Source organism: Benincasa hispida, chromosome 11 (genome assembly GCF_009727055.1).
Source record: "Benincasa hispida cultivar B227 chromosome 11, ASM972705v1, whole genome shotgun sequence".
Classification (NCBI taxonomy): domain Eukaryota; kingdom Viridiplantae; phylum Streptophyta; class Magnoliopsida; order Cucurbitales; family Cucurbitaceae; genus Benincasa; species Benincasa hispida.
Window position 1 is genome coordinate 56,949,603 of NC_052359.1, and position 12,519 is coordinate 56,962,121.

A 12,519-nucleotide genomic window follows, 5' to 3' on the forward strand; every position below is an offset into this window, starting at 1 on the left:
GGAGAAAAAGAAATATGGTTTATATGTTGCATATGATGTGATATTAAAATTATAGGTTATAAATATAATATGATAAATTAGTTATTATATTTATTTTTAATAAATTAGTGATAAGATAATTGATTTCGAATTTTCTCCAAATAACCACATTAGTGGATGGTTTTAGTAGGTTTATGGCAACCGAATGGATAAAAGTGAAAATTGTTTCCATTTTGAAGATCCACGTGCAAAAAGCATCAAGTTATACAATAGCTTGGTGAGAGAGTAAATGATCAATCGAGGATTTTATACGATAGTTACTTGTTTGCTAAACGATCGAGTACGCGAGTCTATACAATAGGCTTATTCCTTCTCTCACTTACTCGATCATTTACCCGATCGTCTAGTTTCTCCATCCCCCTTCCTAAATCCATAAAGAGTCCACACCTCCTGGATTCTCAAACTGAGAATACCAAGGTATCCTAGTGGTGGTGTTGAGTTTCCGTTCAAGGGTCGAGGATTGAGTTTCACTCGTTTCTGTTCGAGGATATTCCAGAGGCGTATTGTGTTCATGTTGTTGGACGCATTGCTGACTCCGATCGAGGAAATACTAGAAGAAAAGGTTCTTCTAGGGTATGTTTACTCGATCCCTTTGTGTTTATTCTTAGTAGTATGCTGTAATTTTATCCTTGATGCATAACTGTGCTATTAGATTGTAAATGTTCATGTTTGTTCATAATGGGATTTAGATTGATCTGCTTCCGTTCATTGTTTCTCTATATTTAGAGTTCCTTCACTGCCAACTGCAATGAGATCATCATCGACTGTACCTTTCTTATGTCCAGTTTCCTTTACAAAGATAAAGACATCATATTAATTGAGGCTCCTAAATCACATAAGGTCTTATTTACCGTCAGACTCCCTACATTGTAGAGGATTGTAAAATTCCTAAGATCCTTCAATTTTTGCCGTAGCTTCTTTTGCAATATAGCACTGCATTCCTCATTTAAGCTAACCGTCTCATACTTTTCAAACTTCTTCTTTGAAGACAACATTTCCTTCATGAACTTCACATAATTTGACATTTGTTCCTATGCATCTACAAAAGGAATATTAATGTGAAGCTTCTTAAAAATATCCAAAAATTTAATAAATTGATCATTTACTTCTTTTTTTTTAAGGCGCTGGGGGTAAAGGATTTTATTTAACATAACAAGTGAAGGTTCAAAATTACTCCCTGATTTGGATGATACAGGAACATCACCCTTTTTCCCTTGATTCACATTACCAGCTAAAGGACTCAATACCGCTTGTTCCTCTAACTAGTCTGTCACAGAATGCACAAGATTTTTCCCACTTCTCAACATTATTGATTTGCGCTCTTTTCTTGGGTTTTTCTTCGTACAACTAGGGAAAGCTCCTTTGTTCATTGTATTCAATGTAGCAACAATCTGCCTAACCTAAACCTCAAGGTTTTGGATAGCTTTCCCATGACTCGTTACTGTGCTCTCCAAGAAATTGGTTCTGCTCCTTGAATCCTTTATGAAATCCCCAAGCAAAGCCTCCACAGATGGTTTCTTTTAATAAAAACTTGGAGGTGCTTGCAAAACATTCTTATTGTTAGCATATGAAAAATTCTCATGATTGTACAAACCTAGGTGATAATGAGTGGGTTGGTTCATCTGACAAGAATTTTGATGAGCTTCTTGAAATTTATTCACTTAGAGCATTTAATTTTCCTGCTCAAGGTTAGGTACCTCCCATGATATGAGTGCATTACAAGTTTTCATCAATGCAATCGACAATTGAGTATCTGTGGACAAAAGATTAATGGCATTAGTCAAAGTAGCCATGTGTGCCTTTAAAGCATTTACCACATCGAGTTCATAAACTCCAGCCACTCTAGATGAAGATCATGCTGAGGACCAACTATTGCTCATGCCAACCATGTACTCCAATAATACTTGAGCAACATCAACAATTTTTGCAAAAATTGAGCCACCTGTAGTAGCATCGAAGATGGATTTCGTTGTACTGGTCAACCCATTGTAGAACAACTGGATTTGTAACTAGTAAGGGTATCCATGTTGGGAACACTTCTACAGCAACTCCTTATAGCGCTCCCTGCCTTGAATAATTGCTCGTCCTCTCTCTATCTGGATATGCAAATTTCTATTCTCAGCTCATTTTCGCAGGAGGGAAGAATTTGTTGAGAAAGGCTTGGGCTAACTCATCCCATGTGGTTATGCTTCCTGTAGCAAGTGACTCCTGACAATCTTTTATTGAACTGGTACTAGCACACAGCGGAAGCGAACAAGATCCATGAGCGCTTAAATTGATTAATTTTGGCATAACGAAACATGCTTAAACAGAATTTAATGGGTTTCTTGACATACCTTTGAAGAACCGTCGAAATCTTGATTTTCAGCTGCTAAATCCTCCAAATTTTTGTGCAGACCACCATAAGATCTTCCCTACTATTCTCTTGGAGCTCTAGATTGAGTTGTAGGTCTCAAAATAAGCTAGAATTAAAGGAAATTTGGAGAATGCTCACTGAATTAACCCATTGAAGAACACATTCTTCAATTGATTTTTCAACTAAAATTCATTCGGTTCAATCCTATCAACTTCACTTCAATCTCTTCAATATTTGTAGACTATCATGCAAAGAGATTTGCTGCATGGGATGCAACTCATGCTTGGAGTTACTGAAGCTTGAAGGTGGTGGATTCCTAGTGAGCTAGTTGAAGATGAAGATGGAAAAACCTATTTTTCCTTTTTTCTGTAATTCTATTTCTAAAATCCATTTTGATTTTAAAATTAAAATTTATTTCTAAAATCAAAATTTATTAATTTTAAAAATTAATTTCATAAATTAATTTTCTAATAAAATTAATAAATAATTATTTAAACAATTTAGATAATTCTAATTATTTTAATATCTTAAATATTAATTAATTTTACAACAAATTCATCTTCATATATTTAAATCATATTTAAATATATATTCTCCAATTCTGTTTGATTCTAATTTGAACGTTTCAAATTAACTTATCACACTACTCTAGAGCTAATCCATTTCCAAGCTAGTAGGGGGACCTCGTGGACCTACAGATCATAGGCTCCAATGATCCTAGATTAATCGGTTAAACTCATTAGACCAATCTAACCCCATTCGTTAACTAATGGGTCACTCTACTAAACCCCATAGTTGAACTCCCCTCACTGTAGATATATTATGTTCACTCGATAAATCATGATTAGTAAGTCAACCCTTCACAAGTTGGTCGTAATAATGGTCGGGTCAAATCTCTGTTTTACTCCCGAAATTAGCTCTAGTTTCTTAAGTCCCCACTGATCCCCTAATGAACAATTATTTTGTGATCCAATCAATAAAACCAAATCCCTCTTAGGCCAATGAGAGGGTGGGATCCCTTGTTCAAGCCCCAGAATCAGCACTTAAGAGAACCTCTCTACTATCCCTAAAGCGGGTAGGAGTGAATTCCCTCTTGCACCCTATATCCTTAGCTATCTATCCAGTCTTACCCCTGAAATGGGAGTCTTATTGAATCGGAGCTTTTAAACTAACCCTCACCTATGCAAATCTAAGGGTAATCCCGAATAAACAGGAGTTTCATATTTAGCTCAGGATTAAGGTTAAGTTACCTAGGTCATCGCTTTGAAATAGTTAGTCTTAAATAGTAAATAGCATTATAAAGTAAGAGTGACTCATTTCATGGTCTGATCTTGTACAAACCCTTTTGCACAAGGACACCCCCACTCCTCATGTCCAATATGAACGAATTAGAATCACTTCATTTGTAGTACTTCACAACTCCTTGTAACAACTACAGAGCAGGCCACATCCATTAGTGTTACCAAAATATAGTACCCAACCTTATTCATATACTATAGATCACTTTGACTATTTACTCAAACCGGATTCACCTTTATGTCTCCACATAAAGTTCAAGTACCCATCCAATAGTCAAGGGACTTTTTGGTTTATTGGATTTCTATCGAGCAATAAATCTATTCAATAACACCTTTATTAAATTTTTTCGAATAAGTCCATTGTTTACATACCACAAGTTTTAGGACATAAAACCCAACATCTTTCGCCTTGTCCTGCACAGAAAAATGAAATAATCTCAGTCTAATGGCATCAGAAGAAACTCCATTTAATTTCACCGTCCCATTAATTTCCAGGAAAGAGCGGTTATGCTTATGTGGATCTTCATGTGGAGTTCCTCTGAATAAAAGATCTCATGCCATCTGAATTCAATCAGGTTTTAGCTCAAAATTATTGACATTAATTAGGGCCTCAGCAATGCCTGTTAGGGTTGTAGGGACAGTTGGTTGGAAATAATCTTTGATAGTTCTAACAGCTCTTCTCTGGTCTCCCATAGCGTCGAGCTCAACTCTCCTGTTCCTTCTTAGTCTTCTCAAAGTCTGTTCAAGTTCTAGATCACAAGGAAAAAGTTCAGCCTGTTGACTTCTTTGCATACACAGGATCTTGCAACAACTACGTAACAACTACAAAAAATAAAAATAAAAACAAAAAAACCCAAATTAAGATCAACTCAGTCTTTAGCAATATTAAGCTAGGAAAAAAATTTCGTGTTAATCCCTAGCAACGACACAAAAAACTTGACGGTATGCGCAAGTGCATGCAATCAAAGTAATAAATCCTAAATAGGGTATCACCCTTAGGAACCGACGTGAGCAAAATTTTCCTAACCTGGCTATCACAATTCTTCGTCAATTGTATCCAGGCAACCAAAAGATGATTTTTATCTATAACTACGGATAACAAAAATTCAATTACAAGCAAGAACAATTCAGAGCAAAACAATTCTAGGGTGTTGTTTCTTTTAGGGAATACATTGAATATGACATGCAATGGATTGAAATTGTTAGATTGAGCTAGAAGTTCTAAAATTAGGAAATCCTCTCTCGAGCTCAAACCATCCTAATAACTACCCACTGACCCGAATCTCTTCTATCGCTTGGAGAGTTACAGCATTAAGACCCTTCAGTCGCACCCTTATTATTCTAAATTCACTCTAATGCAATTTTGAATAACAATTTAAATTATTCGGTCCCGTGAATTATATTCTCTCTCTCAACATCTAATTAACTTAAATTCATTCAATTAGTGGCCAGTTAATCAAAAGAATTAAGTACAAACAATTTAGAAATATATGCAAAATCAATCCATTGTAAATTCAATATTCAAAGTAACACCCCTAATCCACAAACACCCTAGAAATAGAGTTTAGTCACACATGATTCCCATAATAGTATTCAATACAAACAATCATAATGGCGAAAAATAAATTAACAAAGAAAAACAATCTCTCCTCAATAGGTTTAAATCCCAATCACGATCTTCTTGACTCTCGCCACGAATACCAGATTGTTCTTCAACAAAACTGCACAATCATGATCAATCTTCTTGTCATGATCAATCCAAAAATGTTCTCATTCTAAATCTCAAATCTTCCACAAAAAAACTATTAGAATTTCTCTGTTTCAGCTCTTGTACGGACTAGAATCTATCAAGTTGGCTCTCTATTTTTTCCGCCCAGACGTGACGGCACACACTGATATTTTTAAGATGCTCGCAGCGTTGCAACACTAGCGTCATGCTAGCCACGCGTTAAAGTCGTAACGTTACAACGTAGCCCTGTTCCAACTTGCTCTCGGGTCTACAGCATTCGGGAGTAGCATTGCAACGTTCTTCCAACGCTGGTTCCCCCAAATTGCCATCTAAATTTGCTTATTTTCTTCATCTTGGGTACTTGGTTTCTTCCTACTTCCATAGTCAACCCGTAGTTGCTCAAAATTGGAGTTTTACCTCGGTTTTTTTTTTATCATTTTCGCACAAATTGCTCCTGATGCTTAATTTCTTGAAATTACTCAATAACCACGTCAAACTAAACAAAACTAGCAATATTAGTTCTAAATTGGAAGGTAATAAAAGCACTTTTTAGATGCTTTTGAATCACTAGGATAAGACACCCAATTTTATCCATATACTACGGACCATTTAGGTTATTACTTGAACATGATCCACTTATATGTCTACGACATACTATTCAAGTTTCACAAATAACCTTGGATCTTTCTTTAATGGATAATTGCATATATAAAATAATCAACTATTACTTTAAATAACATATTAATTATGAAGCTTTAGGGCATACATCCTAACATTCTCCTACTTGAACTAAAGCCCGTGAGACATGTATCTTAGGGCATACTCTAGACTCAACATGCTCTTCCACTTTCCTTAGCACATTAAAGGCATATCTCGTAGTCCTAGACATTTGAAGAAATCCTCTCACACTTTAACCTAGAGAATCCTTTTATATAATTCAAAATTATTATGTCAATAAATACCATCTGATCACTACCATGATGTTTCCTTCTTATGTTTTTATTCCTACGACTTGGTGTTTATAAATATCCTTACACTTAGTTCTTACACCATATTATCTCATAGAGTGGATAGATTAATTCATATCTGAAATAATTTTCAAATATTCTTAGATATTCCATGGCTATGCAATTTATTACTTCACAAGCAAAATACTTCCTTTTAGTCTAATATACACTACTTAGATAAAACATCGATTTCTCTAAACCCTACATGAGACAATGTCTCTCGTAAAGGATCAAATATTTAACTTTATACACCAACGTCTCATAAGTTTTAATTTTCAAACTCAATGGTCATACTGTCGATTTAACCAATATAACTAACCAACTATGTATTAAATGTTAATTAAGTCTCATGTAAGAATTATATTCCCTCAACATTTGAGGTGTATTGGGAAACTTTTCCTTAAACATATCAACTACACTATAGAATGATACATTACTATTCCATCTAAAGCTATTGCATCGAACATTCAACAACTTTGTAAATGTAAAATGCATGAGACAAATTTAAAATTATGTCCTCACATCTTTATGTGGACATTTAACATATAAAATCATTTCAAACCAACTATTTGAAATTGGTTAACTAGTCAAACTTTCATACTGATCTTTACTTCATTCATAATGAGTAAATATCAATGTAAAACAGACAAATACCCACTTTTCATTTTCTCGTCATTGTCGTCATTCAAAGTCATGAGTTATGATATTATATCAAACCTTTATTCTCAAAGATCCTAATTGTGAAATTTATTTATTAAATAAACATCATAATTTTGCAAACCTTTAGCAATTCAAATTTTGAAAATTTGCTTGAATTTGTGTAGACGCATCAAACTTCTTTTCATAAAAGAATTAATTCATTTTTTCATATCTCATATGCAACAATGAATCAAATAATACGTAAAGACTTTATTATAGTAACTAGTGAGAAAATTGACTCATAGTCTATTTTCACCCACCAGTTCCAGCGTTGGTTTTCACGTTACACCAATAGTCGTACTTTGAAGATCCCTATCTCCAAGTTCTACACTTTCAAGTCTCCTTTTTATAGATCTATTCATATGCTTTGGGTTTTACCCCATTAAGAAAATCTACAAAAGCAATCTGAGATTAAGTACATATACTTTATCTCTAGTTTACGACTTTGACATAATTCCTTTTGTCAGCATCCTTCAATTCTTGTCATCTATTATGACAACTTTGACTTCCAATAAATCATAGGGAAGGTTGAGTTATCTCATAACTCTCCCACTACTTTTGAGGTTTATAAGTTTTCATCTTGAGATCTAATATGACAATATAGACTTCAAGTAAGCCTTTTTAAAGGTTGAATCTCATAACTCTCTCATTACATTGAAGACTTATCTAGTTGACAATTAGAATTTGACTTTCAAATGAAAATGAATGGTTAACAACACTTGTTAATTATTAAGTGGTTTTACTTGGAAGTTGTTCGTCAACACAAATTAACCTTTTTATACGTTCGTAGTCTTTTATATGGGTTTTCTAATAAAATCAATATTTGTCACACAAATACATTATTTTACTCTAGAGTGTACAAAAGGTCATCTTATAACTCTTTAAGGGCTACCTACATTTAGTTGTATTTTCGAACATTTGTTTCGCTTAGCGTATTTATTAAGGGTTCATTTTGACACAAATATCACAACTTACCCAAATACTGAAATGTCATAAACTGTTTTTACAACACTTTCATAATCCAAAATTGTTTCTCAAACATTTTTGGAGGAAACAATGTTAAAAAACTGCAATCTCTATTGCATGTCCTTAGTGGAGTCTATCATTAGTGTAATTAATATGTTTAACATAGTACTTAACATGTAATAAGTTTAACAAGGAAATTTCTCCTATTACAACACAATTTCATCACAATTGTACCTAATGCTTGAAGTTGAGATCTCACCTCATCTCTATCAATTAGGCATAGTACATTAAAATTTCTTGTACTAATCATTATAATTTGATCATAATGTCACAATAAACTTACCTAAATGACTTAAATCTTATTCTAATCTCGTTGAACATTTCAAAGAAAATAAGACTTAAGTTGTATTAGATTAAGATACTTTCATTCATAAATAATCATCAATCATATTAATGACTTATTTAGGAAGTGAGACTTACTCTTTCAATCACGAGACCATCTGGGTGAAAATTTGTAAACCCAACAAATTCCTTGGCCAGGTTGTCAGTTTCAACAAGCAAACAATAGAAGACAACATAATCATTAAGCACTTTAATTCATCAATTTTAGCATAAAATCAAGCATGTTCATACAATAAGACAGAGTTTTAGAAATACATTTAGGAACACCTTTGATCTTCAAATTCAGCTCCAATCTTCTCAGCTACCAAGTGTAGACTACCGGAAGATCTTCCCTACTATTTTCTAGGACCTTGAATTGAGTTGTGGGACTCAAAATGAGCCGAGATTAGAGGAAATTTTAGAGATGAACTACACTGGTTTTTACTTAAGCTAAAGAACTTTTCTTAAATCCAGCTGCATGGCTTGCCTTTCAGCCTCAATTCCTCAGGTTTTGTTAAGTCATCTCATGCAATCAGTGTTGGAAATGTCCAGAACTCGCAGTTCGTAAATTTCGAGTTAAACATTTTATTTATCAATAAAATATTATTGAGTATTTTATTCGATAAAGTTGTTGATATTGCATTCTATTATGAAAATCTAATAAACATATCCATTGCTATAGTATGAATACGTTAACTTTATGTCAACAGGATCAAATTAATAGTATATAGCCTAAATGGTCTATAAGTATATAGATGAAATTGGGTATCTCATCTTGGTAACACTATTGAATGCGGCCCATTTTGTATGCTGGTACAAATGATGTGATCCACAGATCATAGAGACATGTGAGTGGGGGCATCCTATGCAATAAGCTTGCATAAAGACTGGACCTCAAAATAGTCACTTTTTCTTTTAAACAACCATTTACTGTTAAAATTGACTATTTCATACTAAGATAACCTAGGATAACTCGATCTTAATCCTGAGCTAGCTATGAACTCCTGTTTATTTAGAATTATCCTTTGATCTACATAGGTGAGAATAGTCCAAAAACACTGCTCAATAAGCCTCTCATTTTGGGGATAATACCGGATAGATAGCTGGGGACGTAGCCTTGCAAGATGAAATTTGCTCCTACCTGTCTTAGGGTTAGAAGATAGGTTGTTCTCTTAAGTACTGATTCCTGGTCTTAAACAACGAGCCCTTTCGTGATAGAAAGGGAAAGAATTCATAAGTGGTATTATGAATCAGTTGTTCATTAGAGGGTTAGTGGGAGCTTAAGGAACAAGATTCATTTATAGGGGTAAAACGATAATTTTGACCCAGATGTAAATACGAACGACCTGTGAAGGATCCACTTACCGATTATAACTAAATGGATAGAAATACATCTACAGTGAGGAGGGTGCAACTATCGAGCTATAATAGTGTGCCTTAATAGTAGCTCAATAGTTAACGAATAGTAATTAATTCGATTTAAAGAGTTTAACCAATTAATTACAAATCGTTGGAGCTCATGATCTGTAAGTCCATTAGGTCCCTCTACTAGCTCATTAATTGGAATAATAAACTGAGTATTGATTAGATGAAATTTGAATTAGGGTTATGAATTTGAAATGTTCAAATTCAATTTTTTAAGGTTTTTCAATTGATTGTATACAATACAATTAAAATGTTTAATTTAGTCGAAATTAAATGAAATTGAAGAATCAATTAATATTTAAATTATTATTTAAATATTAATTATATTGATGGAATTAGTTTTTTATTAATTTAATATTCAGATATTAAATTAATAATTTTTAATTAAAAGGTTTAATTAAAATTGGAATTAGTTTTATTTAAATTAATTTTGAATTAATTTTATAAAACTAAATTTTAAATAAAATAATTTTTTTTAAATGAAAAATCAATTTAATAGAAATTGAATTTGAGTTAGTGGATTTTTTCCAAAAATTGGAAAAATCCACTAACTTCATTTGGGTGGTTAATCACCCAAATCCACTTTGATCTTCAATTAAACTCTAAGTAGGAGCTGCCCTACATGCAACCCTCCTTCCTGCATGAATTCAACCTATATATTGAAGCTTCATGCAAGGAATTGAGAGAGAAATCTGAGTTTCACACCTGAATTGCTGCAAAACTGAAAAACCCAAAACCCACTTAAGTTCATCACCAATTCAGCTCAATTTGAGTGTTTCCACCTCACATTCCTTCTTGAGAATAGTGGAGAAGATCTTAATGGTGGTCTACTTAAAGAATCAAGTTCAAATTCGTGGAAATTCTGTTAAATTCGTGGAGAGATCTACAAAGGTATTGTTTTGTTCAAACCCTCTTATGAATATATCTTAAGTAGCATGTTTAAAACTAAAACTAAGTGTGGTTAGAGTGCTTATTGATTCTGAATGCTTCCATTGCATGTTATGTTACTCCTTTAATTGGTATCAGAGAATGATTTAAGTGCTTAACTATTGTTAATTTGAGTTTGATGGGTGAATTTCTAAGCATGTTTAAGTTTGTGACTGATATGGTTTAAATTCAACTCTGTCATTAGATTAATCTTTGATTTCCAAGTTAAATTTGTAACTGGCTCTTGATTGATGAGCTTATATGTGCTATAGAGTCTGTAATTTATTTGGAGTCATTAGAGTCCAAATTAGGCTGTAATTTGAAGTGTGAAGGAAGTAAGGTCGATTAGCAAAACAGAGCTAAGGATTCTACCTAGGAGCGTCGTGACCCTGTTCATCGATCATTGCAACGCCACGGGCTCGCTGATGAACAGCGTTGTAACACTGGGATGTAGAGTCACGACGTTGTTCATCCCAGTGCAGCTTTGTATGTGCCCTTCCAAGCCGGTTCGTGGGTTGAAGAGTCCAGTTCGACCGGTTCTCATTCAAATCGATTCAGTTCAACCTCCTATGGAGCCTTGGTGGTCCAGTTCTGGCCATTCGGGTCTGGTTTCGGTGGTTCGGGTCTGGTTCAGGCAGTTTGGGTCTGGCTTAGGTCGCTTCAAGCGGTTCTTCCCAATTTGAAGCTGTTTTATTATACAACTTTGTAATAATTTAGTATTTTGTTTGTTTATGGAGCCTTGGTGGTCCAGTTCTGGCCATTCGGGTCTGGTTTCGGTGGTTCGGGTCTGGTTCAGGCAGTTCGAGTCTGGCTTAGGTCGCTTCAAGCGGTTCTTCCCAATTTGAAGCTGTTTTATTATACAACTTTGTAATAATTTAGTATTTTGTTTGTTTAGAATGCCAAAGTTGAACTATATTAATATTATTTAATTATTTTATACATGTGATGTATATTATTTTGAATTAAAACATGATTGTGCATATTGTATGCCATTTAGGTTTAAAATCCCACCATAGGTAAACATGTTACGTGCATTATTGTATGTTATAATTAGTTATAATATATAGTATGCATGTTTTAAGGTTTGTTAAAAATTGATGCAGTTGTTATATTGATTTTGAATACCTTTGAAGCATGTTATGGTTTGGTAAAATATGTTTATTTTATAAGTTTGTTATAAAATGAAATTAGACTTTAAAATCCATAACAAAGATAAACAACATGCTCATTTAGGTTAGCAACTAGTTTAACAGTTAAAATAGATTGTTACCTTATAAAATTTGGTTACAAACTCAAATCAGTTCATAAACCTGTCTAAGACTGGGGGTACTTAAGTTGACGGTTTACGTAATACCTCCTACTTGGAGATTATGACCGAAATGTTGAGCATTGTTAACTGATTTTATGAACTTGCGTGAGCGGTGTGAGGTTTAAAACTGGTTTAAACACTTAGACATCGTAGGTTAATATCCAAATATAAATGTTATACTTGGATAAAAATCACATAGACTTAGATTGTTTAAAGTTAGTCGTTTTACCAAAAATTTAGAACACTTTTGTGGGAGATTAATGATATACTCGACATATAGTTATTAGCTCTCACGTCCCAAAAGTTCATACTGTGAGATCCATGCTCGACTTCGTGTCGCTTTTACCGCGACTACTCCATTTGGAAAGTGTTTGCATGGGTCA